This window comes from Panthera leo, chromosome C1 (genome assembly GCF_018350215.1).
Source record: "Panthera leo isolate Ple1 chromosome C1, P.leo_Ple1_pat1.1, whole genome shotgun sequence".
Lineage (NCBI taxonomy): Eukaryota > Metazoa > Chordata > Mammalia > Carnivora > Felidae > Panthera > Panthera leo.
Genome location: NC_056686.1, coordinates 216,688,736 through 216,711,364, shown reverse-complemented (window position 1 = coordinate 216,711,364; position 22,629 = coordinate 216,688,736).

The window sequence follows — 22,629 nt, the reverse complement described above, 5'->3', positions numbered from 1 at the left end:
CTGGTTTCAAACAGCTGTGCTCCAGGCGTCCCCACCCAGCCCGGATCTCAGCTCCGCTCAGTGCCTCTCGGGGCCTCTGCCCTCCCAGGCCCGCCTCCCTACCACCCTTCTTCCCCCCTTCCCCGTCACCTTAAGCTGCCACAGGCGTATGGCCTTAAATAAGGCAGCCCGTGGCTTGGGTCCCACAGAATCGAACTGCTTTGCGCCAAAGGCCACCGTAAAACTTCCGCCATGAGAAGCAAATACAGTTGATTTCCAGAGTAAGAGCTTTTGCGATGTTTTGGAGCACTGGGTAGTCCACATTCCAGACATAATTTTATAAAAGGACTCACCAGACCATGCAATGCTGTGTCATCAAGCAGGCCTTTTGTAAGTTCGCTGTTGTGCTCAGGTTTGAAGCAGTAAATGCCTTCTCGTCACGTTGGAGAATTACGAAGCCATCAAGCCCGGAGCCCGAGCCGCGTGGGCACCATCCACGCGATCCGTGTGTCCTGATCACTGGTCTTGGCATGGGGAGCCCAAGGGCATCCTGCCTCTGTTGTCCCGGGGCTCCCGGTTTCCGGGGGCAGCGGCCCAGGTACATGGAACCAGGGCTTTAAGCCGAGTGTCAACAAAGTGCCAGGATGGCTCAGAGCAGGGTGACTAACGTCCTGGAAGGGGTTGGGGTGGGGGGGGACGCTAGAGCCTGGAGGTGGAGCAGGGGGAGAAAGAGGAAGGGGTTGGTGACGCCGAAGTCACAGGCTGCTTCCCAGTGGGCGCCGTGGCGCGGCTGGCGGCCGCAGCGGAGTCCCTGCCTGCATAACTTGCTCTTGACTTTCTTCAGAAGAGCCGCATCCTCGGGGCTTATCCATTTGAGGTCCAGAGAGTGTCCTGCAGAGCATCAGGATACGCCAGAAATTATGTCTGGAAGTTTCCGTGCATGTGCACTTTGCCTGAGGAGGCTCCACGCTATCATGTGATTTGCAAGAAGTCCACGTCCCTGCGAGGTCCTGAACGTCTTCCCCGGGGCCTGCTCCCCTCCGTGTTCCGTTTGTGACCCACTTCTGGTCAGTGGCCTCCCGTCCCTGAATCACGCTGAGATCTCTTGTGCCTCTGGGCTGCGACCTCAAGGTCTCGTGTAAGGTCCCCGCAGCCTTTCGGCCTGGCTGGTGGCCTGGGGCACGGCTGGCGGGGCGGACGGGACCAAAGCGGGCTTGTCCGACGGCGACTCTGCCCTCCGTTTCCCTCGGATTTCCACGAGGAGGCGTCTGTGCTGAGGTTTGCGACAGAGGTACTGAGGCCCCAGGGTCAAGTGTGTTCACCTTCGGGCTGTGGCCTCGTGCACCTGCAGGAGGAGGGAGGCGGGGAGGCGGCCGGAAGAGGGCCGCACCCGCTGCCAGGACCTCGGAGGAAGACAGAGGCAGTGGTGGCCGCCGGGGCCAGCCGCCCAGGGCCAGGCAGCTGCGGACTTGGGCCCAGGCAGCTGCGGAGCCCCAAGCCCTGGCATCGAAGGGAGGGGTCTGGCTCTGATTCCGCCCCGACTGCGAACCTTGGGCAAAGGCCTCACGTGTTTGCACGTCTGCTCTCTTGATTGCACGTGGGGAGGTTAAGTTCCCCACAAACCAATTTGTCCCGACAGCTCCCAGGTTTATGTCCCTGAATTGGCACAGACTAGGCCTTTAGAAGATGTTAGTCGAGTTGGACTGAATAGTTTTCGGGATGGTATTTTCACCTCTGCATCATGCCCCGTGTGGCCAAAAAGGGAGCTTGAACCAACGCAGCAAGCGCCCAGCGGCAAAAACACACACCCCAGGCCTCCTCCCGGCATCAGCTCAGCCAGAAAGTTAGCACTCGCTTTGAAGGTGTCCTGTGGGTAGTGACGTTTTCTCTCTTTCCTCTTTTACTTTTCTTCCTTTCCCTTCCCTTTTTTCTCTTTTCTTTTATCTTTCCTTTCCTTTCTTCTTTTCTTTTCATTTCTTTTCTTTTCTTTCCTTTCCTTTCTTTTTTCTTTTCTTTTCTTTTCATTTGTTTCCTTTCCTTTCCTTTCCTTTCTTTTCCTTTCCTTTCCTCTTTTCTTTCCTTTCCTTTACTCTTTCCTTTCCTTTCCTTTCCTTTCTTTTTTCCTTTTCTTTTCTTTTCTTTTCTTTCCTTTCCTTTCCTTTCCTCTTTCCTTTCCTTTCCTTTCTTCTTTTCTTTTCATTTCTTTCCTTTCCTTTCTTCTTTTCTTTCCTTTCCTTTCCTTTCCTCTTTTCTTTCCTTTCCTTTCCTTCCCTATTTTCTTTCCTTTCCTTTCCTCTTTCCTTCCCTTTCCTTTCCTTCCCTTTCCTTTCCTTTTCTTTCCTTTCCTTTTCTTTCCTCTTTGCTTTCCTTTCCTTTCTTTTCCTTTCCTTTTCTTTCCTTTCCTCTTTCCTTTCCTTTCCTTTCTCCTTTCCTTTCCTTTCCTTTCCTTTCCTTTCCTTTCCTTTCCTTTCCTCTTTTCTTTTCTTTTCCTTTCCTGCCCCTTCCTTTCCTCCCTTCCTCCCTCCCTCCCTCCCTTCCTCCCTCCCTTCCTCCCTCCCTTCCTCCCTCCCTTCCTTCCTCCCTCCCTCCCTTCCTCCCTCCCTTCCTTCCTCCCTCCCTCCCTTCCTTCCTCCCTCCCTCCTTCCCTCCCTTCCTTCCTCCCTCCCTCCTTCCCTCCCTTCCTTCCTCCCTCCCTCCCTTCCTCCCTTCCTTCCTTCCTTCCTTCCTTCCATGCTGGGTGACAGTACTTCTGGGAACCATGACCCAGCCTGCTCCCACTGGGGCCCACCTGTGATGGTCCCATCCTTCAACGCACCCTCCCCTCCGCTGCCTCCAGGAATGCCCTCCCTCCTTGACTTCCTTTTTTCCGAGTTAAACAGCTGAGACTTCTCTGCTCTTCCTTCTTCCTTCGGGCACGGGACGATACACTGGCTGCCGTCAGCGCAGCCCCCGTGTCTGGCCTCAGCTTCCACCCTGGCCCCCGGGAGCCCCTCCTCTCTGTCTTGTCAGCTTTTCCCATCACTGCCACCTCCCTTCCACCCATACGTATGCTCTGTGGTTTCCCGTATTGCACACACCATACAGCCCAAGCAGTAGGGAGCCTGTCGTGGGCCCCGCGTAGCGTTGGGTCGCTGCCTACCTCCTGTCCTTCCTTTCCACTTACTCGATATGTATAAAGTGCCAGACCAGATGATAGATGCCAGGTATCAACATCGTCATCACTGTTATTTTTATGGCAAATTTTCTGAAAGGTTTCTCCGATTTCACTGCCTCCACCCCACTCCCTCCCCTTCCCAATAGCCCCTCGGGTCACAGAAGCCACAGAAGCTTTGACTCTGTCGCACCCTGAAAGTATGCTGACCCTTCCTCTGCAGACCCCACCCAGGAATTTTCGAGGCTCCTTTTCTCCTCCCTGACCTTTAACCTTGGGGTCCTTTGGGGCTCAGTCCTCTGGTCCCTCCCCTTTTCTGTCCTCCCCATCCCAGGGGGCCTCATACAGCCTCCTGGCTGTGAATGGACCTGAACCCTGACCGCCGGCCAAGGCGTTTCTCTGGCCCTGGTCCCTCCCTTGAGCTCCAGACCTGTGCCTCCAAGCGTCTCCTCCGCATCTCCTCCTGGGCGTCTGGGGGCATCGGAAGGTCTCCACGTCTGAATCTGAGCTCCTGAATTTCCCACCAAATCTGTTCTTCCAGCTTTTCCTCAACTTCAGTAAATTCTCCTAGTTTCCCCCCAAAATGTTGGGAGTGCGGGAGGCATTTTTAATCCTCTCTTTCTCTTCTCGCCACCCGACCGCTACCACCAGCCTGCTCTGAGACCCTTCTGCTCCCCTGGACTCCAGCCAGAGCCTTGTAACCCATCTCTTGCCTCTGGACTGGCTTCACCACTCCTCCCTCAGCACCCCTGCAGCCTTTTGTCAGCCTTGTCGATAAAACAGCCTCTTACAAGTCAGACCGTGTTTCTGATCAGTCCTCTGTGCAAACTCCCCAGTGGCCATCAGTTCACTCTGTCGAGGCCCGAGTCCTCATTATTATGCCCAAGGTCCTGTGATCCCGTCTCTCTCCTTCCAGTCTCCCCCTTTCTCTCTCCACTCGAGCCACACCGTGCCCTGAATGTGCCAGCACATTCCTACGTTGCTCTGTGCACTTCTGTTCCTTCTGCCTGTGGCGCTGTTCCCTCTGGTGCCTGTAAGCCAGCCTCCCTGACTTAGACTTAGGTTTGCGCTCACATGGTCCCCTCTCAGTGTCCCGTGTCTGGTCACCAGGATGAGCACTCCAGTGCCCCCTTCCCCGCACTGCACATACCCTTCTTTTCTCCGCTTTATACATATTTTTTCTCACTAACACTTAATAGCTAACATTATACGTTTTCCATAATTTATCTTGTGTATTGTTGGTCTTTCCAACTTCTTCCTGGGATAGAAACTTCCCGGGTAGGGTGTTTTGTTTTGTCTTGTTTTGTTTTGTTTTGCCGGAAACAGGAACTGATGATTGGCCTGCCCTTGGCTCTCAGTACGTATTTGTAGCTCAGTACGTATTTGTAGAAGGAGCTATGCCGTTGGCCCCCAGGTGAGCCAGGTGGGTGGGAGCAGGCTGGGGGTGGGGGGCTCAGTGCTGGGCTGGGAGAGGCCAGGAAGACAACCTGAAGGACACCCCGGCATCTTGCATGGCCCTCCCCCGCCGTGCCCCGTATTTGTACGCGGAGCCCATGATGCCAGCCGTCGCGGGCGGTGTCTCCCTCGTTCCTTGCTGGCCGCTGTGTCTGCTCCATGATGACTCGCAGGTCTCTCCCTTCCCCTCCGTTCTCACTGCCGTCGCCTCACGTCCATGCCCCGCATCTCGATTACAACAAATAACTTATTCAGAATGTGGAGGTCGTAAAGGAAATCAAAGCACTCCTGGAAAGTGCAAAGGAAAAGTTCCCATCCCCCATAGTCCCAAACATAACCGTTAGCACTGAGACGGCTGTCCCCTAGGTTCTACTCCTTGCTCATCTTAACGAGACAGTGTGACTGGTTCAGAGCCGCGGGCTGGTCCAGGCGGCCCGTGGAGCTGGGCGACTCTCCACTTTGCACAGTCCTTGCTGGGTTCCAGGTGGGTACGTCCAACCGCAGGGCTGGGCAAAGTTGGGGGACCCTGAAGCCGAGCACAGGCTTGTCCCTTCTCGTCAGGAGGCCCCGGAGCTCAGTGGGAAGGGGGAGCCTGACCACACAGATGTGTCTGACCTGGGGACGGGGACGGGGCGGGGATGGAAACCACACCATAGACAGGAACAGAGCGGCCCCGAGAGTCACCACAAGTGAGTTTGAAGGCTGGCGGGGCAAGTGTGAGGATGCAGTGGTGTTTTCGGGTCTGGTCTGAGGGCACACTGGAACCTTCTCTGACCCAGTTTCCCCCTTCCTTGAGGGAAAAGGCAAAACCGAAAGAAAAGGGGTCGGTTGGATCTCTGAGTCCCAACGTCTTCTCCCAGAGGAATTCCTCTGCGGGAAGCGGGGCGGGAATCAAACAACACATGCATTTTCTTTATGAATAGAAAGAAAGGTGAGAACCGTGGTCTGCAGCAGGTACAGGACAGAGTCACCTGCCGGGAGCAGCAGAAAGTCCAGGGCAGATGCTTGCATTCTGGCCACAGCCAGGGCTGGCCCGGAAGGCGGTGCAGAGGGCCGACCCAGTGCAAGATGGCCTCCAGTCACAGGGGGCGGGTCTGATCTGCACATGGGGCCCCGAGTGGACCAATGGCCCAATGGACCCCGACATGAACAGCCAACATGACCATGTCAACAGACAGACAGCACACATAGATTCCCCCCCAACCCCCAAAGAATCATACTCAATATTCTGTTGTACAAAATGAATCTTTCCCATTTAAAAATATGTCAAGATTATTTTCTGGACAATAAACATGTACAACTTAATTTGAATTAAAAAGAGAAGATGATCACGTGACCTGTGTGATTTGGTACCTCGTAGGTCCTTCCTTGCCCTAAGGTTTTATGACCCATTATGCCAGCTACATGCTGGCAATGTAAAGTACTCCATGAAATCACCACCTTATTGAGCCATCAAATATGTCAAAGGAAATTTAGGACGAGTGGCAGGAAAATCTTATGGGAACATAAAATTATTTCCCAAGGAAGTTGTTAAAAATCCATTATATGAGCCATTTATAAACATGCTATTTATCAACATCTTATGAAAAGATATAACACAACACATCATCAACAAAATTCCTATATTAGCAAGATGGACCAGATGCCTTAATAAGACTTTTTCTCGTGTCTACTGATGATTTAAATTATAGCATTGTAATTTTTTATAGCTTAAAGAATGTTATTTTCTTGCAATATGAAATATAACACCAAAATGAAACAGTTGCTTTTAGGAATGAACTCGGAAAGATATTTTAGTTGTCTGCTGTAGCCTTCCATTGGTAAATCAGTGCAAGATAAAACGTCTGTGTGATTTCGAACGAATATAATTTTTTAAAAGTCAGATTCGTTACGTGACTATGTCCTTAGAAGACATAAAATTGATTTATTAGTGATTAAGATGATGTGTTAATATTAACATGGTTATTAGTACATATTAATTAAAATTACCCAAGGGCAGGTCTTGCCAGGGAGGAAAGGCATGATGGGGAGGGGCTCTGGTTGGAGAAGATCACGGGAAAGGGTGAGGCAGGGGGTGAGGATCAAGGGGCAGGTCCAGGCTGAGATTGTGAGGGGGTGCATCTAAGGACATTTCACAGGCAAAAGGTTGGTAACAACACTACCCCATGACCCATTGAGGTACATCAAATGGTATTGCTGAAAGACAGTTAGCAGAGACCTTTTAAAATCGATCATGAGGACCCTGACACGGAGGAGAAATTAACTGGGGAAAAATGCTCATTAATAAGAGCTACCTTTATATACGCTTGAATGATATCCTTTTCTGTGCTTAAGGCATAAAGAGTCGCACGTGCTTCTAGACATCAAAGTCTGGGAAAAAATGGTGCCCGGAGCCAGCAAGATATCAACTACCAAGTTCCTAATTTACAGAACAACCTTAAAAGAGCAGAGAAAATTCCGTAGCAATGTTTGAAGTGACCACCATAAAGTTCTTCAAGCTATGGAAAATACCGGATCAAATATTTACAGTACCGAAGGCCGCACATGCAATGGAAAATAACCTCCAAATTAAGAACATCTGGGGGGAAATCTCAGAGCCAAGTAATGAAAACAGCAATAAAAATGCAGAGGACATTTGTGAGGAAGGCTAATGAAGAAGGAAGCTTTTTTTTTTTTTTTAAGTAATGAGGTTACCTTCCTGCGGTGAGCTTGAGGGAAATGATTTGATTCTGTCTGACTGAGTTTACAACCTGCCAAATGAAAATATTGCTACCTCCCATTTCATGAAATGGAATAATTACTGATGTATAGAACTTCTAGATGCCCTTAGACTTCAAAACACTAGAGAATTAAAACACACACGCATGCACACATACACACACGTGCACACACACACACACACACACACACACACACACACAATTTATGATCAATCATCAGAAGAGCGTTTTTCTGGATTCTAGGGAGACAAGAAAGGAAGGCTGAATTTAGAGAAGGGGAAAAATGGTGGTTTCAGCTGCAGTCCAATCCTGGTCCCGTGTGTTACTAATTGTTGATTTAGGCAAGTTATCTAGATAGACCTCTTCTAGCCTCAGTTTGCACGTCTTTAAATGGGGCTCTCACAAAGGGTAACTGAGATAGTATAGACAAAGCACGAAGCCTTGCACCCGATACAGATTCCCCGATACCTGGGCTTACCATCCCTGGTAACATTGAACGTTTATTTAAGAAAGCAACGTGTCAAGAGGAGTCTAAGAATCCACCGAACAATAGAGGCTGCTGAAAACTATTTCTAAATTCTCGAGGGTTTAAATTGCCTTGGAAGCATTTTGCATGATGAGCCCCATAAAAGAATGGGGTAAGGTATTTTGCTTCCTTAAATGACAACAGTTGCGTGATTACACAGGAGGGGCCCTCGAACACATTCAGAGGGTCTCACGTCAAAGGTATTGTGGAGGAAAACATTGGCAAAAATCCAGTAGAAATGAACAAGGCTTCTCCCCTCCCAATTTCCCTCCACTCTGATGTTTATAATAGGACATCACGCAAGGGTAGACTCTCACAACGGCCACCTACATTAATACAAATGGTTTTGAAGTCCTGAATGTTCTTAGATGGATATTATTTATACCATGCATAGGACATCCATTTAGTATTTCCACCTTGAGAGCCTCCCGTTAGTCAGGCCCTGAGAAAACTTTGAAGTTAGGAAAGTTACAGACTTCAAAAGATTGCTCTTGGTTGACAGGACAGGAGTCCAGTCGGGAACCAGACAGGGACGGAAGAATCTCATGATATTCAAATCATAATTATGGCCCATTGGATGTCTGCCTGCTGTTTAGAGACTGAATAGCAAATTGCAAAGAATTCCTAATCTTAAGGCACGGTCTCACTGCCCATTAGGGTACCCTGAGCAGTTAACAATAGCAGTGAAAGCCCATAAGAAAAAGAAATGTTCAAACTTGGTGTGGGTTAAACAAAGTAGCTTAGTTACTGGTATTGCAAATGACACCGGTGGCTAAAAAAATTCTTTTTTTCTTCCTATGTATATATGTATGATGTATGCATGCATCTATGAATGTGTGAGTGATGTATGTATCTATGTGTGTGTGATGTATGTATGTATGCATCTATCCATCTGATGCCTCTCAAAACTATTAAAGCAGGGGTGCCTGGGTGGCTCAGTCGGTTGACCGTCTGACTCTTAGTTTCAGCTCAGGTCATGATCTCACTGTTCGTGAGTTCGAGCCCCATGTTGGGCTCTGTGCTGGGAGTGTGGGGCCTGCTTGGAATTCCGTCTCTCTCCCTCTCTCTCCCTGTCCTTTCTCTGCTCATGTTCTCTCCCCCTCTCCCAAAATAAATAAATAAACTTAACCTATTAAAGCATTGAATAAGATACGTGTCAGAGCATGCCTGTTCAAGTGGCTGACACAAAGCTAATGATTAATAAAAACTCTTTTTTCCCCTTCCTCTCTTCCCAGAAAACCAAACAAGGGTCCCAATAGCATCCTTTTGCCTCTGATTTGGACCTGTTGGGATTGCTCTCTAGGTTATATTGACAGTGAGAGAAGTCCCCATTTCCTCTCTACACTGTTGGTAACATGGGGGAAGATGGCTCTGGGTGCAGGCATTCACGGACTTATGACCAAGCCCTAGAGGAGGAGGTATATCCATGACCAAGGTCCCTGAGTTATCAGTGGTTGTCTGTCCCTTCTGGAATCCCTTTGATTCTGAGTCCCGGGCCCCAGAATGGCTGGTCACAATCTAGGACAGAGATGGGACAGTAAATAGATTGCCCCTCATGGGCCTGGGGATGTAAGCCTGTGTTGTGAAGGACTGCAAAGCTCAGTGGGAAAGAGAGCTATGATTAATTAGTGATGTCTGCCACTGGGTGATCAATTAGTGATGGCTGCCACTGGGTGATCAATTAGTGATGTCTGCCATTGGGTGATCAATTAGTGATGTCTGCCACTGGGTGATCAATTAGTGATGGCTGCCGTTGGGTGATCAATTAGTGATGTCTGCCATTGGGTGGTCAATTAGTGATGTCTGCCATTGGCTCAGGATAAAGGAGTAGAGCACACACTGGCTTGTTAGAACTCCCATCCATAGTGCAAGACCCAGCTCAAATGCCAGCTTCACAAATATTTCCCAAGGTTTAGAATTAAGGCAGTATATGAACTCCGAGATAATGGGATTGTCCTTATCGTTCTTTGTGTATTTTAGGCACTTAATTAATTACACTGCCATGTGTTATAATTGTTCCTTTTCTTTTCATCACTGCCAGGTCATAAGGAAGCACTTCTTCCAAATCAGCTTTATGCATCCATGATCCTCCTCTCCTTCCTCTCCCACTCCCAAGTCCTAATGCATGCACTCAGGCTTTCTTCTGGTGACTCATGCAAAGGATGTTTGCTGACCATCCAACTTGCACAGGCCTTGTGCTAATGACCCAAAGCAATAAGACGCAGTGGAAGGCAGGGCCCAGCTCCCTGGGGCTCATGGCTTTACGTAAGGTACACAGGTGCTTGGGTGTTCTGCAGATGAATCTGTCTGCTGGACTCACTGCATGCTGATTGCAAGCATCCCGAGGCTTGGCAGGTGGTGACCCAGGAAAGGACGGTGACTGAGGCCGAGTTAGCATTAGGGGCCGGTGAGAGGGGCCGGCAGTGGGTGTGGCACAAGGTATTCAGTGGCAGCCTCATCAGAGGGGGCACCCGAGAGCTAGAGTCAGAGCCAGGGGAGAGCAGGAGGTGGAGGCCAGAGCGGGAATGCGGGGAGCCCAGGGAATCCCAGTGGCCAGGTTCTAGCAGATGCGGTGTACTTTCTCAAGGCAGAGCTTTCTGGAGGAAGCTTTAAAGCTGCTGCAGGTGCCCAACTGCTCAAAGGGCAGCCGCAGAAGGGAAAATCTGCCTCCCTTGGAGCTACTGACTGATGGCTGCTCTCGTTGGATTCTTCTCCCACCGAACCCCTGCACTCTTGTGAGAATTAGATATTTTGTCTTCACTTCCTTTCAGAGAAAAATTATAACAAGCCCAGGCTGTTTTGCATCCACTGGGGTCATATTTGAACTTGTAACTTCTTAAGTGGTTCTGGCCAGGCCACTTGATAGAAGCACGTAGTCCTTCCCTGGAGCAGGGCTAAGTGTTTGTAAGAGCCATTCTCTGCCCGCGGAAGGTTAGTGGTTGTAAAGAAGGCAAAACCAACACGAAGCAATCCTTCTGCTAACATTTAGCTTGCTCTGTTTGTGACATTGGCACTGAGTGGTCTTGTCTTAACGGTGAAGTCTTCACGGCGGAGGAGATGTTTATTGCAGAGATGCCCTCCCGTGAACCGGTGCTTGAGTTAAACATGGTTTCCCTTCTTTTATTTTTTAAATTTTTTAAAAATATTCATTTATTTTTGAGACAGAGAAAGAGCATGAACGGGGGAGGGTCAGAGAGAGGGAGACACAGAATCGGAAGCAGGCTCCGGGCTCCGAGCTGTCAGCAGAGAGCCCGACGCGAGGCTCGAACCCACAGACTGTGAGATCATGACCTGAGCAGAAGTCGGACGCTCAACCGACTGAGCCCCCCAGGCGCCCCAAACATGGTTTCCCTTCTGCACATCAGTCTGTGGCTTCAGTTCTGAGAACTCCCTCAGTTCTGGCAGTCCAGTAAGTCAAGAGTCTGAGTCCATGAAAACCTCTTTCTCGTCCACTCTGTTGGCTAAAAAGGAAGTCCCCTCTGAGGTGCCTGGGAGGCTCAGTCAGTTGAGCGTCCGACTTTGGCTCAGGTCATTGTCTCGCAGTTCATGAGTTCAAGCCCCAAGTCGGGCTCTGTGCTGACAGCTTGGAGTCTGGAGTCTGCTTCAGATTCTATGTCTCCCTCTCTCTCTGTCCTTCCCCTGCTTGTGCTCTGTCTCTCTCAGTCTCTCAAAAATAAAGAAAGGTTAAAAAAATTTTTTTAAAAAGGAGGTCCTCTCTGGTCGAGGTTTGTGTTGTGGGGTTGCTTTTGTGTGGGGGCTTCTTAGGCCAGGCCACTCTATGCCCCAGATACCCCAGCTCATTACATCACTCTTAGCCTTGAGAACAGCTCAAAACGCCTGTGCTCCTGCAGATGGTGGGGTGGGACAGAAATCCCACCTGGGAGGAATCCAGCAGGATTCAGGGTCCTTGGGGTTCCCACCTGCTGCTTCAGACTCTACCTGTCAGGTCCTCTCAGGGTGGAGCAGACACAGGACACGATGCAATGACCCGGTGGCACCAGGGGTGAAGGCCAGGAGATGCCCCAAGACCAGGTGTTGTCAGGAACAGCCACTCCGCCATGGCGATACCACTTTTATGGCGGCCTCCCACCCCGAACCTGCACTGCTCTCTGGTGTCAGAGGGACAAAACGGAAAGGTCACAGTCCTCGTTGCAAAGGGGTTGGGCCTTACCTATTCAGCCCAGTGCCCTCTCCCGCATCTGGCCTTCTGTAGTGGGCACATAATGGTCCTGGCCACCTCTGCCTCCGATTGGCTCTAAGTGGCCTTCCTGGCTCTGTCCTGTGAACATTTCCACCTATGACCCAGCCTCTGTCATACACTGTGTCGCCCCCTTCCGACCACCCTGCACACACTTTTTTCCCACGTCCCTAAGTCACTAGAGCATCACGTGTGGGTCAGTTCTCCGTATTCCGTGAACGGCCCTGGGGCATCACATGGTCTAGCTGTCCCATGTAGCAGGCAAGAAGGCTGAGGCCCACGAGATGAAAGCAGATCATCCATTTAGGTGGAACCCAGAGTCCCCCCTCTGCTTCTTCTAGTACACGGCACTGCCCTGCATTTGGTTCTCATCAACTCCCATTCCTTTTCTCCCACCAGAGAACTTGGGGCATTTGATTTCTCCAAGCAGGTCATGGCCCCTTGAGAATAACTATGTCTTGTAATTTCCTCTGTCACATTCAGCAGAGCCTACAAAGGGAGATCCCCTAAGCACTGGTTGAAATGGGTGCATACAAAAAACCCAATAACCTTGACAATGGACCTTGTGGTGCGCAGAAGGGTGGCTGTGGAATTACTGGCACCAGAGAGCAGATCGAGCCCCGTCATAGACCAGTAGGGCAGGATGTGGAGGGAGCTAGGCCAGCGTTGCTGCTGTCCAGGGGAGCCCCTGGGGCCCAGCATGCTGACGTCACACAGTTATCTGGTGGCAAAACTGGAATCAGGGCAGATGTAGTTATGATGTCCATACCTCCCACTTTCCTGGAAAACGGCTGAATGTACAGGGCAGTGGGGGGAGGGAAAGCGGAAGGAGGAGAAGAGGCTATTGGGACACTACATGGGGTGACGGTCCTACCGCTCCACACTGTTTTGTTACAGCAGGACAGCGCCTCCCTGGCCAAGCGGGCTGGGGAGGCCCCATACCTGGCTCTCCCTTCTTTTCCCACACAGATAAATTTTGGCTATCTGGTTTATCCTTCTTGGCACATAGTCTCTGCTTAAGATGTGCTTTCTTCCCTCTTTGTTCATATTATCCCATCAGATCCCTCCTGTCCCCGAAACTCTCTTGTTCATTATGGAAAACCCCAGCCTGACCACGGAAAGTACCGGAAAGTACCAGAAGGAGAGGAGCCCTTGAAGACCCATCACTCTGTTTCCCCCAAAGCTGCTCTTTCTTCTGTCTCTGTCTTCTGTGTCTGTCAACAGTTTGTTAAACCAAACATCACAGCTCAGGAACCAACCGTTTGCAGGGAGACTAATTAGTTTGTGTGCCTCGCGTGGCATTCATGGGGGCCGTTGGGTTGAAGTGGCAGGTCGGGCCGTTTGACCGTCAGTCATTTACTCACATTTAATCGGGTAACTCAGGGGTGAGTTTTGTCTTTCACCTTGTGGCTGGCGGGGCATCACGTAGGCAAGTCCTGGTCAATTTTTTTTCAGAAGGATCATCCAAGACCATCCTGAATCAAAGCAATGATTCACCCTTCGGAAAGCCAAGCCGATCTTTGTGACATTCCGGGAATATGAGGTCTAGCGGCCGGTTTTAGTGCTGAGTTTTAGTGTCATCATGGGAAATCACCAGCTCGTCGGAGGAAGCAAACTGAGTATAAGCGAGACATTATTAGCATACTCAGATAATGGCATCATTATAAAGCAATACTGTGACTAATTTGCAAACTTGTGCAGGAAAGGTCCTTCGATGTGGTTCTGAAATTACCAGCTTTCCGGTACAACCTCCCCCATTTGCACGTGGGTCGGCTTCAGAGCCCCCGCTTCACTCTGTGGCTTCTGGGAAACAAGTCTTTCCGACACAAACTGGTGATGGCTTCTGACGCTGGTATAGCCTCCAGATATTGTGATTCCACAGGATCTTTGTTTCCCATCTCAAATATTCCCTTTTGGTCAGGGGCAAAACCAGCCAGGCTGTGAAGTAGGAGTTCAATGAAAGGCAGCCACGTGCCCAGCACGGCACGTCAGACCACAAACCCGGTTACACTGGAGATGCTCACAGATTCGCTTGAAGCGTGGCCCCTTTGTCTTCGGATCAGCCTCTGACTCGAGGTGTCCCTAGCGGAATTTTCCCCAAGATGTAGATGATTAATCAAGGCTCCCAGGATCACAATGACCCATTGTCCCCGGAGGCATTCCTTCTGCCACATCTGACCCTTTCCTCTTGGGGTGAGTGTGCATTTTCCCAAACTCCTAATGGACAAAAACTCAAGAACAATGGCCCTGCGTGTAGCTTACATTTGCACGAAGGAACAGAGGGTTTTTGTTGCTGAGGGTAGGGGAAAAGGGCATGAATTAACTTGATCTTTATATTCTCACGAAAAACATATACATATTTTGGAGAGAACAGCAGTCTACTCGATGCTTTATTTTTTAAAAGGTATATTGCACAAGACCCCACCAGGATAATAGTAAAGGAATTAGACTAAAAGGCTCAAGGACAATCCCACCACTCTGACAAATTTGACAAATTTTCTGTTTCTCTCTCTCCCTTATCCACACAAAATGTGTTACCCGGTTGTCATTAAATCTCCCTTTGCTTTTAAAAGCATTACATTGTGATGGAGATATCTCTTTTAGATAGTTACGTACCATTATTAAAGATTCAAAATATCATTAATTTCCTTCAAGCTCTATTATGTTTATCATCGATCAGTGTGTCAGCACATTAATCACTTCTGCGGTTGCCTCAGGACTGTTGCTTAACTATCTACTTTTAATAGAAATCTGACCACTGTGGCCTTTCTTTGCATCAACAAAGACATACCATTTCGTGAGCTACTGATCCCTTGAAACAAGTGAAGGCTTTTAATGGTCCCCTACATGGTTGAGACTTTTTTTTTTTTTTTTGAGATAATGAAAATCAAAGGCCGGAGGAGTTTGTGGAAACGGGGAGAAACGTCCCTATTCTCCCACAGCCCCTGGGTACAGAGCAATGGTGGACACAGAAACGACAGCAACTCTGACCAAGGAAAGCTTCTCTGAGTCCCTGCGTCCCTGTGCTTGGCTGACTGCTGGCCGGGCAACCAAGGTGAGATAATCAGCCCAGGGTGCTGCTTCTTTCTTTCTTTCTTTCTTTCTTTCTTTCTTTCTTTCTTTCTTTCTTTAATGTTTTATTATTATTATTGTTATATTTTTGAGAGAGACAGAGAGAGCAGAGGAGGGACAGAGAGAGAGAGAGAGAGAGAGAGAGAGAGAGAGAATCCTAAGCAGGCTCCGTGCTGTCAGTGCAGAGCCCCGTGCGGGGCTCAAACTCATAAACCATGAGACCATAACCTGAGCTGACATCAAGAGTCAGATACTTAACCGACTGAGCCACCCTGGTGTCGTGGTGCTGGCTTTACCCGAGTGCACAGTCCTAGCAATGTAAGGAAGCTTGGCAATGTGGCCTCTGGAATCAGAGAGTCTTGGCTCGAATCAGACTTGGACAGTTACTCAGTATGCGACGTTGGGTAAGTTGTGTGACCTTCCCGGTTCTCATTTCTTCAAATTCAAATCAAACGATGTCAGTTATTCGTTCCATAAATGTTTATTGAACACAGACCTTGATCCTGGGAATGTAATGGAGTTTCCACACCTGGAGTGAGACGGTAGTGAACACAAGGACTCTTATCTAATTGTCATTCCGTAAAACCACAAGTGCGTTCAGCAGGCTGGAGCAGAGCACCACGTTAGGAGAGCCCACACGAGGGAACGTGAACTTGTTAGGTCTGTTGGAGAATGAGTTAAGCAGGTGGGGACTGGAGGAAACAACGTTTTCAGCAGAGGGAGTAGAAAAGGCAGAGTCCGCATAGTAAAAGCAAGCGTGGTGACCCCAGGAAGTAGGGCATGAGATAATAATGTGGACATCGAATGCTACCCTGACTCCAGTGTGGAGATGCTACCTCAGGTGACCTAGGGCAGAGGCAGAGGGACCGAGGAGTCTCCAGGGAACTCACCTGGCTTGCTCTCTGTTGGGGTCTGGTGGCTGGCTTTGCACTTGCCATAAAGTAAGTGCTGTATAAATAGTTTCTTCAGAGAATGAATTGTCTTGGTGATAGTCGTAGAAATGGGGAAACATGGATTGCAGAAACATTTAGGAGGTCAAATGGACCATCGTCGCTGCCTGTCCTAGGGTGGGTCATCATCTAGATGGCTTCGCTGTCTAGGGCTGGGATCCCACGTCCTGGTTCCGCTAGCCATTGGCAATCTAGGGTGGCCTCAGCTGGGACGCCCGAAGTCTGTTGGCTCTGTCCATGGTTCCTTACCCTCCAGCCTAGCCAGGCCCATCTTGACCACAGGTGGACACAGGCAAGCAAGGCTTGTCATGCAAGCACATTTCGGGCCTCTGTTTACATCACTTTGCTCTGACCCTCTGGGCAAGCTGAGCCTGAGGTCAGACTGTGGGATCACTAATGAGTCACACGTTACAGGAGGGAGCTTTGGCGCATAAGAGCCAGAGGGAGCGACTACTTATCAAACTACAAGCTAACTGGCCCCTTATTCGTTCTCATTTTCTCTTCAAACTCATTGGTCAAGAAGCTTGTTCTTCTCTCTTAGTTGCCTCGTGGCCTTTCATTTCTGGCCCCACCAGTTTTCCCCAGCTGTAACCTAACCAATTCAAAATCTACAGCCAGTCATGAAAATCTTCTAGAAGTGTCATGCTATTTATAATCCAAATCCCACCCCATGGTGTATTGAACCTTGAGTATTCTAGGAGTTCACTCTCTGAGGCCATCAGCGATATCTCTTTCATAATGTAGAGTCATACTTTCTGTGGGTGGTAAAGCCCACAACGGGCACTGAGTACGTGCTTGTTGATTACGAACATCTTCCATCTCGCAAGCTTTATCCTTCGTCAATGTCTTTGGAACATAAGCATCATTGTTTCCAAAATGTCCAATTCGAGTCATTTGATCTTCCTCAGAAACATTCCCCGCTGTTGGCTAGGTCTCAGAAAACTCACTCAGGCCACATAATCACAATTTAGTGATAACAGCAACATCTGAAAACTACACGGTGCTTACCATATACCAGGCACTGTTCTAAGTGCTGATTTCATATAAAAACTTGAGGGTTCTACCCAGACTCTTCCCCGACGTGAATATGCTGGAATATGATGGAAATATCTCAAGAGGGTCCCAAGATACACAGCTGTACCACAAACAGACATTATATATTTGCTAAGAAAGTTTCCATAGAGAATGAGCCTGTTTTTTTTTTTACTTAAACATATGGTCAAAGCCCTTCTGTTTGATTTATAACACCAAAGTGTTCACTCTATAAAAGGTACATTCCTTTCTTAAAAAAAGAAACCAAATTTACAGTAAAAGTTCTGTTTTGTAGTTGCGAGAGCATGCCCCCAGGTGGAGATGTGAGGGTGATGAACCCAGCCTCCGGGCCCCGGGATTCCAAGACCGTCTCATCTGACTGAGAAAGATGAAGGAGTACTCGATAAAGCCGAAGATTGCTAAGGATTTCACAGTGCTCCCTCTCTACTTTAAACTGTGCTATAAAAATTCATTTCCCAACTGGAACTTGGCTCCAAAGGCTTAAGTTTGAAAGGCGGCTGTCACACTGAGCCATACCTTCTCCCCAAGCGGAAAATAACAATCTATTTGATGCGTCTACGACCCAGAGCGAGAGACTAAGAAGAGAGAAAACTCTTTTAAGCAAATGAAAGGAAGAGTTGGTTTTTTATTTGGAATTCCTGGAGCACTCTTTTGATGTTTAAAAATTGCCTGCCAGGATCTCAGGGTTTACGTGCAGGTAATGGACATCTTCATTCTGGTGGCGACATTTAAGAGCGTCCAGTCCTGACAGGCAGAATCTTAATAGAAACCCAGGATGGAAATATGGATTATTTTATGATGTATGTGGAATCCACTATTTTCTTACTTTAAAGCAGTTCTGATATCTGGCAATTTCCTCTCAGTCTGAGCGTTCACGGCTCTTCGACATCACACACACACGCACACACACACACACACACACACACACGCGCGCGCGCGTGTGTGGATATACCTCAAGGGCCAGAGCGGTGTAGAACATTAGTTCTCTCTACTCCAGTGGTCATGGGCGAGGGTCTGTGTTCATGCAGCTGGTTCACGTTACAGTGCAGCATGTGGCTGCCCCGGGTCTCCACATAGTCTCTTAATTGTGGCTAACGAGCATTTCCTCCCGTCATTCCTTCCAGATACGTTCCTGGAGGTGGGAAGTCCAGGCAAGCAAGCTGGTCACCACGATACGGTCACCCACAAAAGGCGTGTGCTAATTCTGGTGCCTCTGGCCGTGCTGTGTGCACAGGGGTGTGGGTGCCTTCCATTTCCACCTGATTTCACCCGCACCGGACGTGGTGGTTGCAACTTTTTCTGATCTAGGTTTAAGATGGTTCTTGCAGTTAAGACGGGTCTTCCGCTAATTTCTATTTCAGGTGCTGGTTTCTTCATTTTACCTTATTTTATGTGTACATTTTTTGTGCTTGGCTACGACTCATTCCCCCGGAGCATCTGAGTGTTTTCCCAGGGCGTTTTCAGTGTAAACCATACTTGTCCGCACACTTCATGTAAACATTCTATCTTACATGTGACTCTCTGTAGTTTCTTTTTATATGTGTAATTCATTGTCAAGTTAGCTAATAGACATTGTATACACTGTCCCCTTGGCCTCGGGAGTAGATTCCCATGATTCATCATGTATGGATATGCTCTGTAGTTTAACCTAGTACTTTTTATTTTCATCAATGTTGTAAATTATTTTTATTTTTATTTTTTTTAAGTTTATTTATTTATTTTAAGAGAGAGAGACAGAGAGCGCACAAGCAAACAAGAGGCAGAGAGAAAGACAGAATCTCACGCAGGCTCCGTGCCATCAGCACAGAGCCTGATGTGGGGCCCAAACTCATGAACCATGAGATCCTGACCTGAGCTGAGATCAAGAGTCAGGTGCTTAACTGGCTGAGCCACCCAGGTGCCCCTGTTGTAAAAAAAAAAAAAAAAAAAAAAAAAAAAAAAAAAAAATTGAATTGACTTGCTCATCAGTTTCCTTCATGTCTTGTTTAATATTGAAAAAAGGTATTATTTTTATTTCTTCAAAGGCAGGCTGTTTTCTGCCGATTTTTCTCTATGAATATGCTTGCAATCATTAAATACCCTCCTTTATTTGGGGATCACTGTGTAAATTATGGATTACATCAGTTTTTCTCCAAATTGCGACATTATCCCAGTGTTATTTCTATTACAATTCATCCTTAGCTCTTTGTTGTACAAAGATCGTGGAATAATATGCTGGGGCTCACTCTGCCTTGGGTATTCTATCCGTTCGTCTTTATTTCTATTTCTGAACAACTCCACGCGGCTTTTTATTATTGTTACAGCAGCTAATATTCTATTTTCTAAAAAGGCTAAGTTTCGATTCATTTTCTTCTATTTGGGATATTCTCTACAAAACCCACACAGGGAAAAGACTCCAGGTTTGGGGAACATGAAGCTCATACAGTTGGGGGGGGGGGCTCTCTTAAGAAAGATAAGACAAAATTATAAACACAAAATGTCTGAGCTGCCTGCGAAGGGCCAGGGAGCCCAGGGAGTGTGAGGGGCCCTGACCTCAGCTTGCTGACTTTCGTGGGGATTCTTCCTGTCCCACCTGTGTCACGGGGCTGCATGGGCGGGTCTCACAGGCACCTGTGTCACGGGGCTGACTGGGGATTCTCACACAGTGGGTTACAAAAAGAGAAGCCTGTTTATATTTTAACTGGAATCACACTGTATCTGTAAAATAGAACACAACGTTTTCCACTTAATTTGTCTTCTTTTTCTAACCTCCTCGCAAGGCTTTACGATGCTGCTCATCGGTTCAGCAATGATTCATTGAGCTTCAGCAATTCTGCAATTTTGCAAGGTTTTTTATGACGGCATCCATTGTAAGTCATTTGATTTATTATGAGTTCAAATCCTTGAGTCTTTTATAAATGGGATCTTGAATTTCAAAATGGTTTTATTTGCTAATGACTTCGCTTATTTTCTCATGGCTAATGACTTTGCTTGATTTTTTATTTTTCCCGTGTATTTTTCTTGTAGCTGTCCCTACCACAGAGGCTTATATATTAACCTTTCGGTTTTCAGGTAGTTTGTCTTTTAGATTTTCTTAGGAGTAGAGTCAGGTTGTTTTCAACTAATCATATTTTAAAATTCTAGTGTGGCTGTTCCCTGCTTAAAACTCCCCCGTGGGCCCCTAATACCCTTAATTAAACAAATGTTTTTAATTGTTGCAAAAAAGGTAACATAAAATTTGCCATCATAACCATTTTTAAGCGTGCTGTTTATTAGTGTTAAGTATGTGGAAAAGGTCTCCAGAACTTTTTCATCTTGCAAAACCCAAACTCCGGCCCGCTAAACACTAACCCCCCATTCTCCCCACAGCCCCTGAAAGCCACCATTCTACTTCCTGTCTCCAAGAATCCCTCTCCGCCAGGGACCTCACGTCAGTGGCATTGTGCAGCATTTGTTCTTTTGTCCCTGCTTGTTTCACGGAGCATAACGTCCTCGAGAGTTATTCATGTTGTGGTGTATGACAGGATTTCCTTCCTTCTTAAGGCTGCAGATTATTCCCTTAGTGGGTAGACCGCATGTTTTTCCACTCATCTGTTGATGGATCCCCACCCTTTTGAAGGAATCCCAACTCCCTCCCAAATCCCTGCGTAGTGGTCTTCTCTCCTCCGAGGCCTTGCGCTGGTTTGCCTCCTCTGACCTGAGGCTCCCTCTCCACTGCTTTCTTCCTTGTCCCTCAGAAGACGGCGACTTTGTCCCTGCCTCAGGGCCTTTTCACATGCTTTCTCTTCTGCCACTAATGTTCTTCCTCAAATCTTTCATGTCAGATGTCACCTCCTCACCGAGGCCCGATTACTCATTGCAGTAGGGACCCATGTCTGTCATGTTCTGCCATGTTCTGAAGGTGGCATGACCCACCTTCACCTATCTCTTAAATTCTGTGCTTCTCGTGTCTGTGCCTCATGAGAAGTAAGCTCCGTGTGGGTGGAAGCTTATGTAACTGGCTCACCACTGTGTCCCCAGGTCTGGCTGGCCGTTGGCAGGCACTTATTAAATATCTCTCCAGGGAACATTCTCGCCGTTATTTATTTTTCCTGTGTTATTGCATTGGGGGGAACTTAAAAAAAAAACATAGAAGGAGTGGAAATGGTGCTTATGTTCTGTTTCATTTTTGAACTGAATTTGTCTTTCAAATGACCTACCATATTATGTGGCATTTTAAACAGTGGTAAAGCATTTTAAGGAAGGGATTCTCTTTTTTAAGTTTGCTTATTATTTTAAACTGAGAGAGACAGAGAGACAGAGAGGGAGGGATGGAGGGAGAGAAAGCAGGGGAGGGGCAGGGAGAGAGGGAGAATCCCAAGCAGACTTCACACGGTCAGTGCAGAGCCCGGGGCAGGGCTCGAATTCACAAAATTGTGAGATCATGACCTGAACTAAAATGAAGAGTCAGACGCTTAGCCTACTGAGCCCCCCGGGCGCCTCAAAGAAAGAATTCTTGAAATAGTTCTGTTAGGAATTTATGACGCACTTCAGCATCTATTTGCAATGTTAGTTCATTTATGCAAGGACAGCACGAGCCAGGGACCCTCTGGATCAGACACCTTCACCCTAAAGTAACGTCAGTGACCCCGTGTGTCACTGTGTTAAAGGACTTTAATCGCTTAGTGTAAGAGGAGTCACCCCTGCATTAAATGACTCTCTAAACTTATTTTGATATTGATTGGAACAATTAAAGCCAACGACATCTCTGATTGAAAAACGCGGTCGCATAAAGACTGAACTATTTGGAAATGCTGAACCATGACATTTCATGTGCCTGGCCTCTTGGTTTATGGCCCTGTGCTCAGAGCTGTTCACAACTGACAACAGAGTTAAACCATCTCAGCAATGTCTTTCCCACACGTACCCCGGCAGAACAGGAAGTCTGGCCTTAGAATCCTCCCCTGCTGTGACAAGGCACTGGGCTATGCTCAGCGTGCAGGGTGCCTCGGGCTTGCAGGGGTGTCTTTTCTGAAATCCTGCCCGTGCAGGGGATGCAGCATGCTGTGTGGGAGCGGTGTCTACCTGTGAAGTCAGTTCAGCCCAGGGTTGGTGTCTTGCCAGCTCTAGGGCCCTGGGCGGGGGCGGGGTGGGGGGGAGGGGGTTGCTTAACATGCTGTGCCACCATCTTGCTTTCTGTGTCATGAGAACACAAGACGTGGTTCTCAGGGACATCGGAGGATCTGAACTTAGAGACGGTGCCCAAACCAGAGCAGGTGCTCAAGAGACAAGAACTATTGTCAGTACCTTATGAACCTTGCTGTCATTCCTCTTGTTTTTACTCAATTAATTACTCAACTGTACCCACACCTGTGTCTCTGTCTCTGTCTCTCTCACTTTTTCTCTCTCCTCCCTTGTGCTTCCAGCCACACAGAATTTTTTTTTTCAGTCTGATACTATCTGTGATCATTTGGAATCTATACTGAAGCTGTTGTTTCAAAACATCAGACTGACCCACGGGATGAACTTCAGGTTGAGTCCTATAATGAAGAGATTGTTGACTCTGA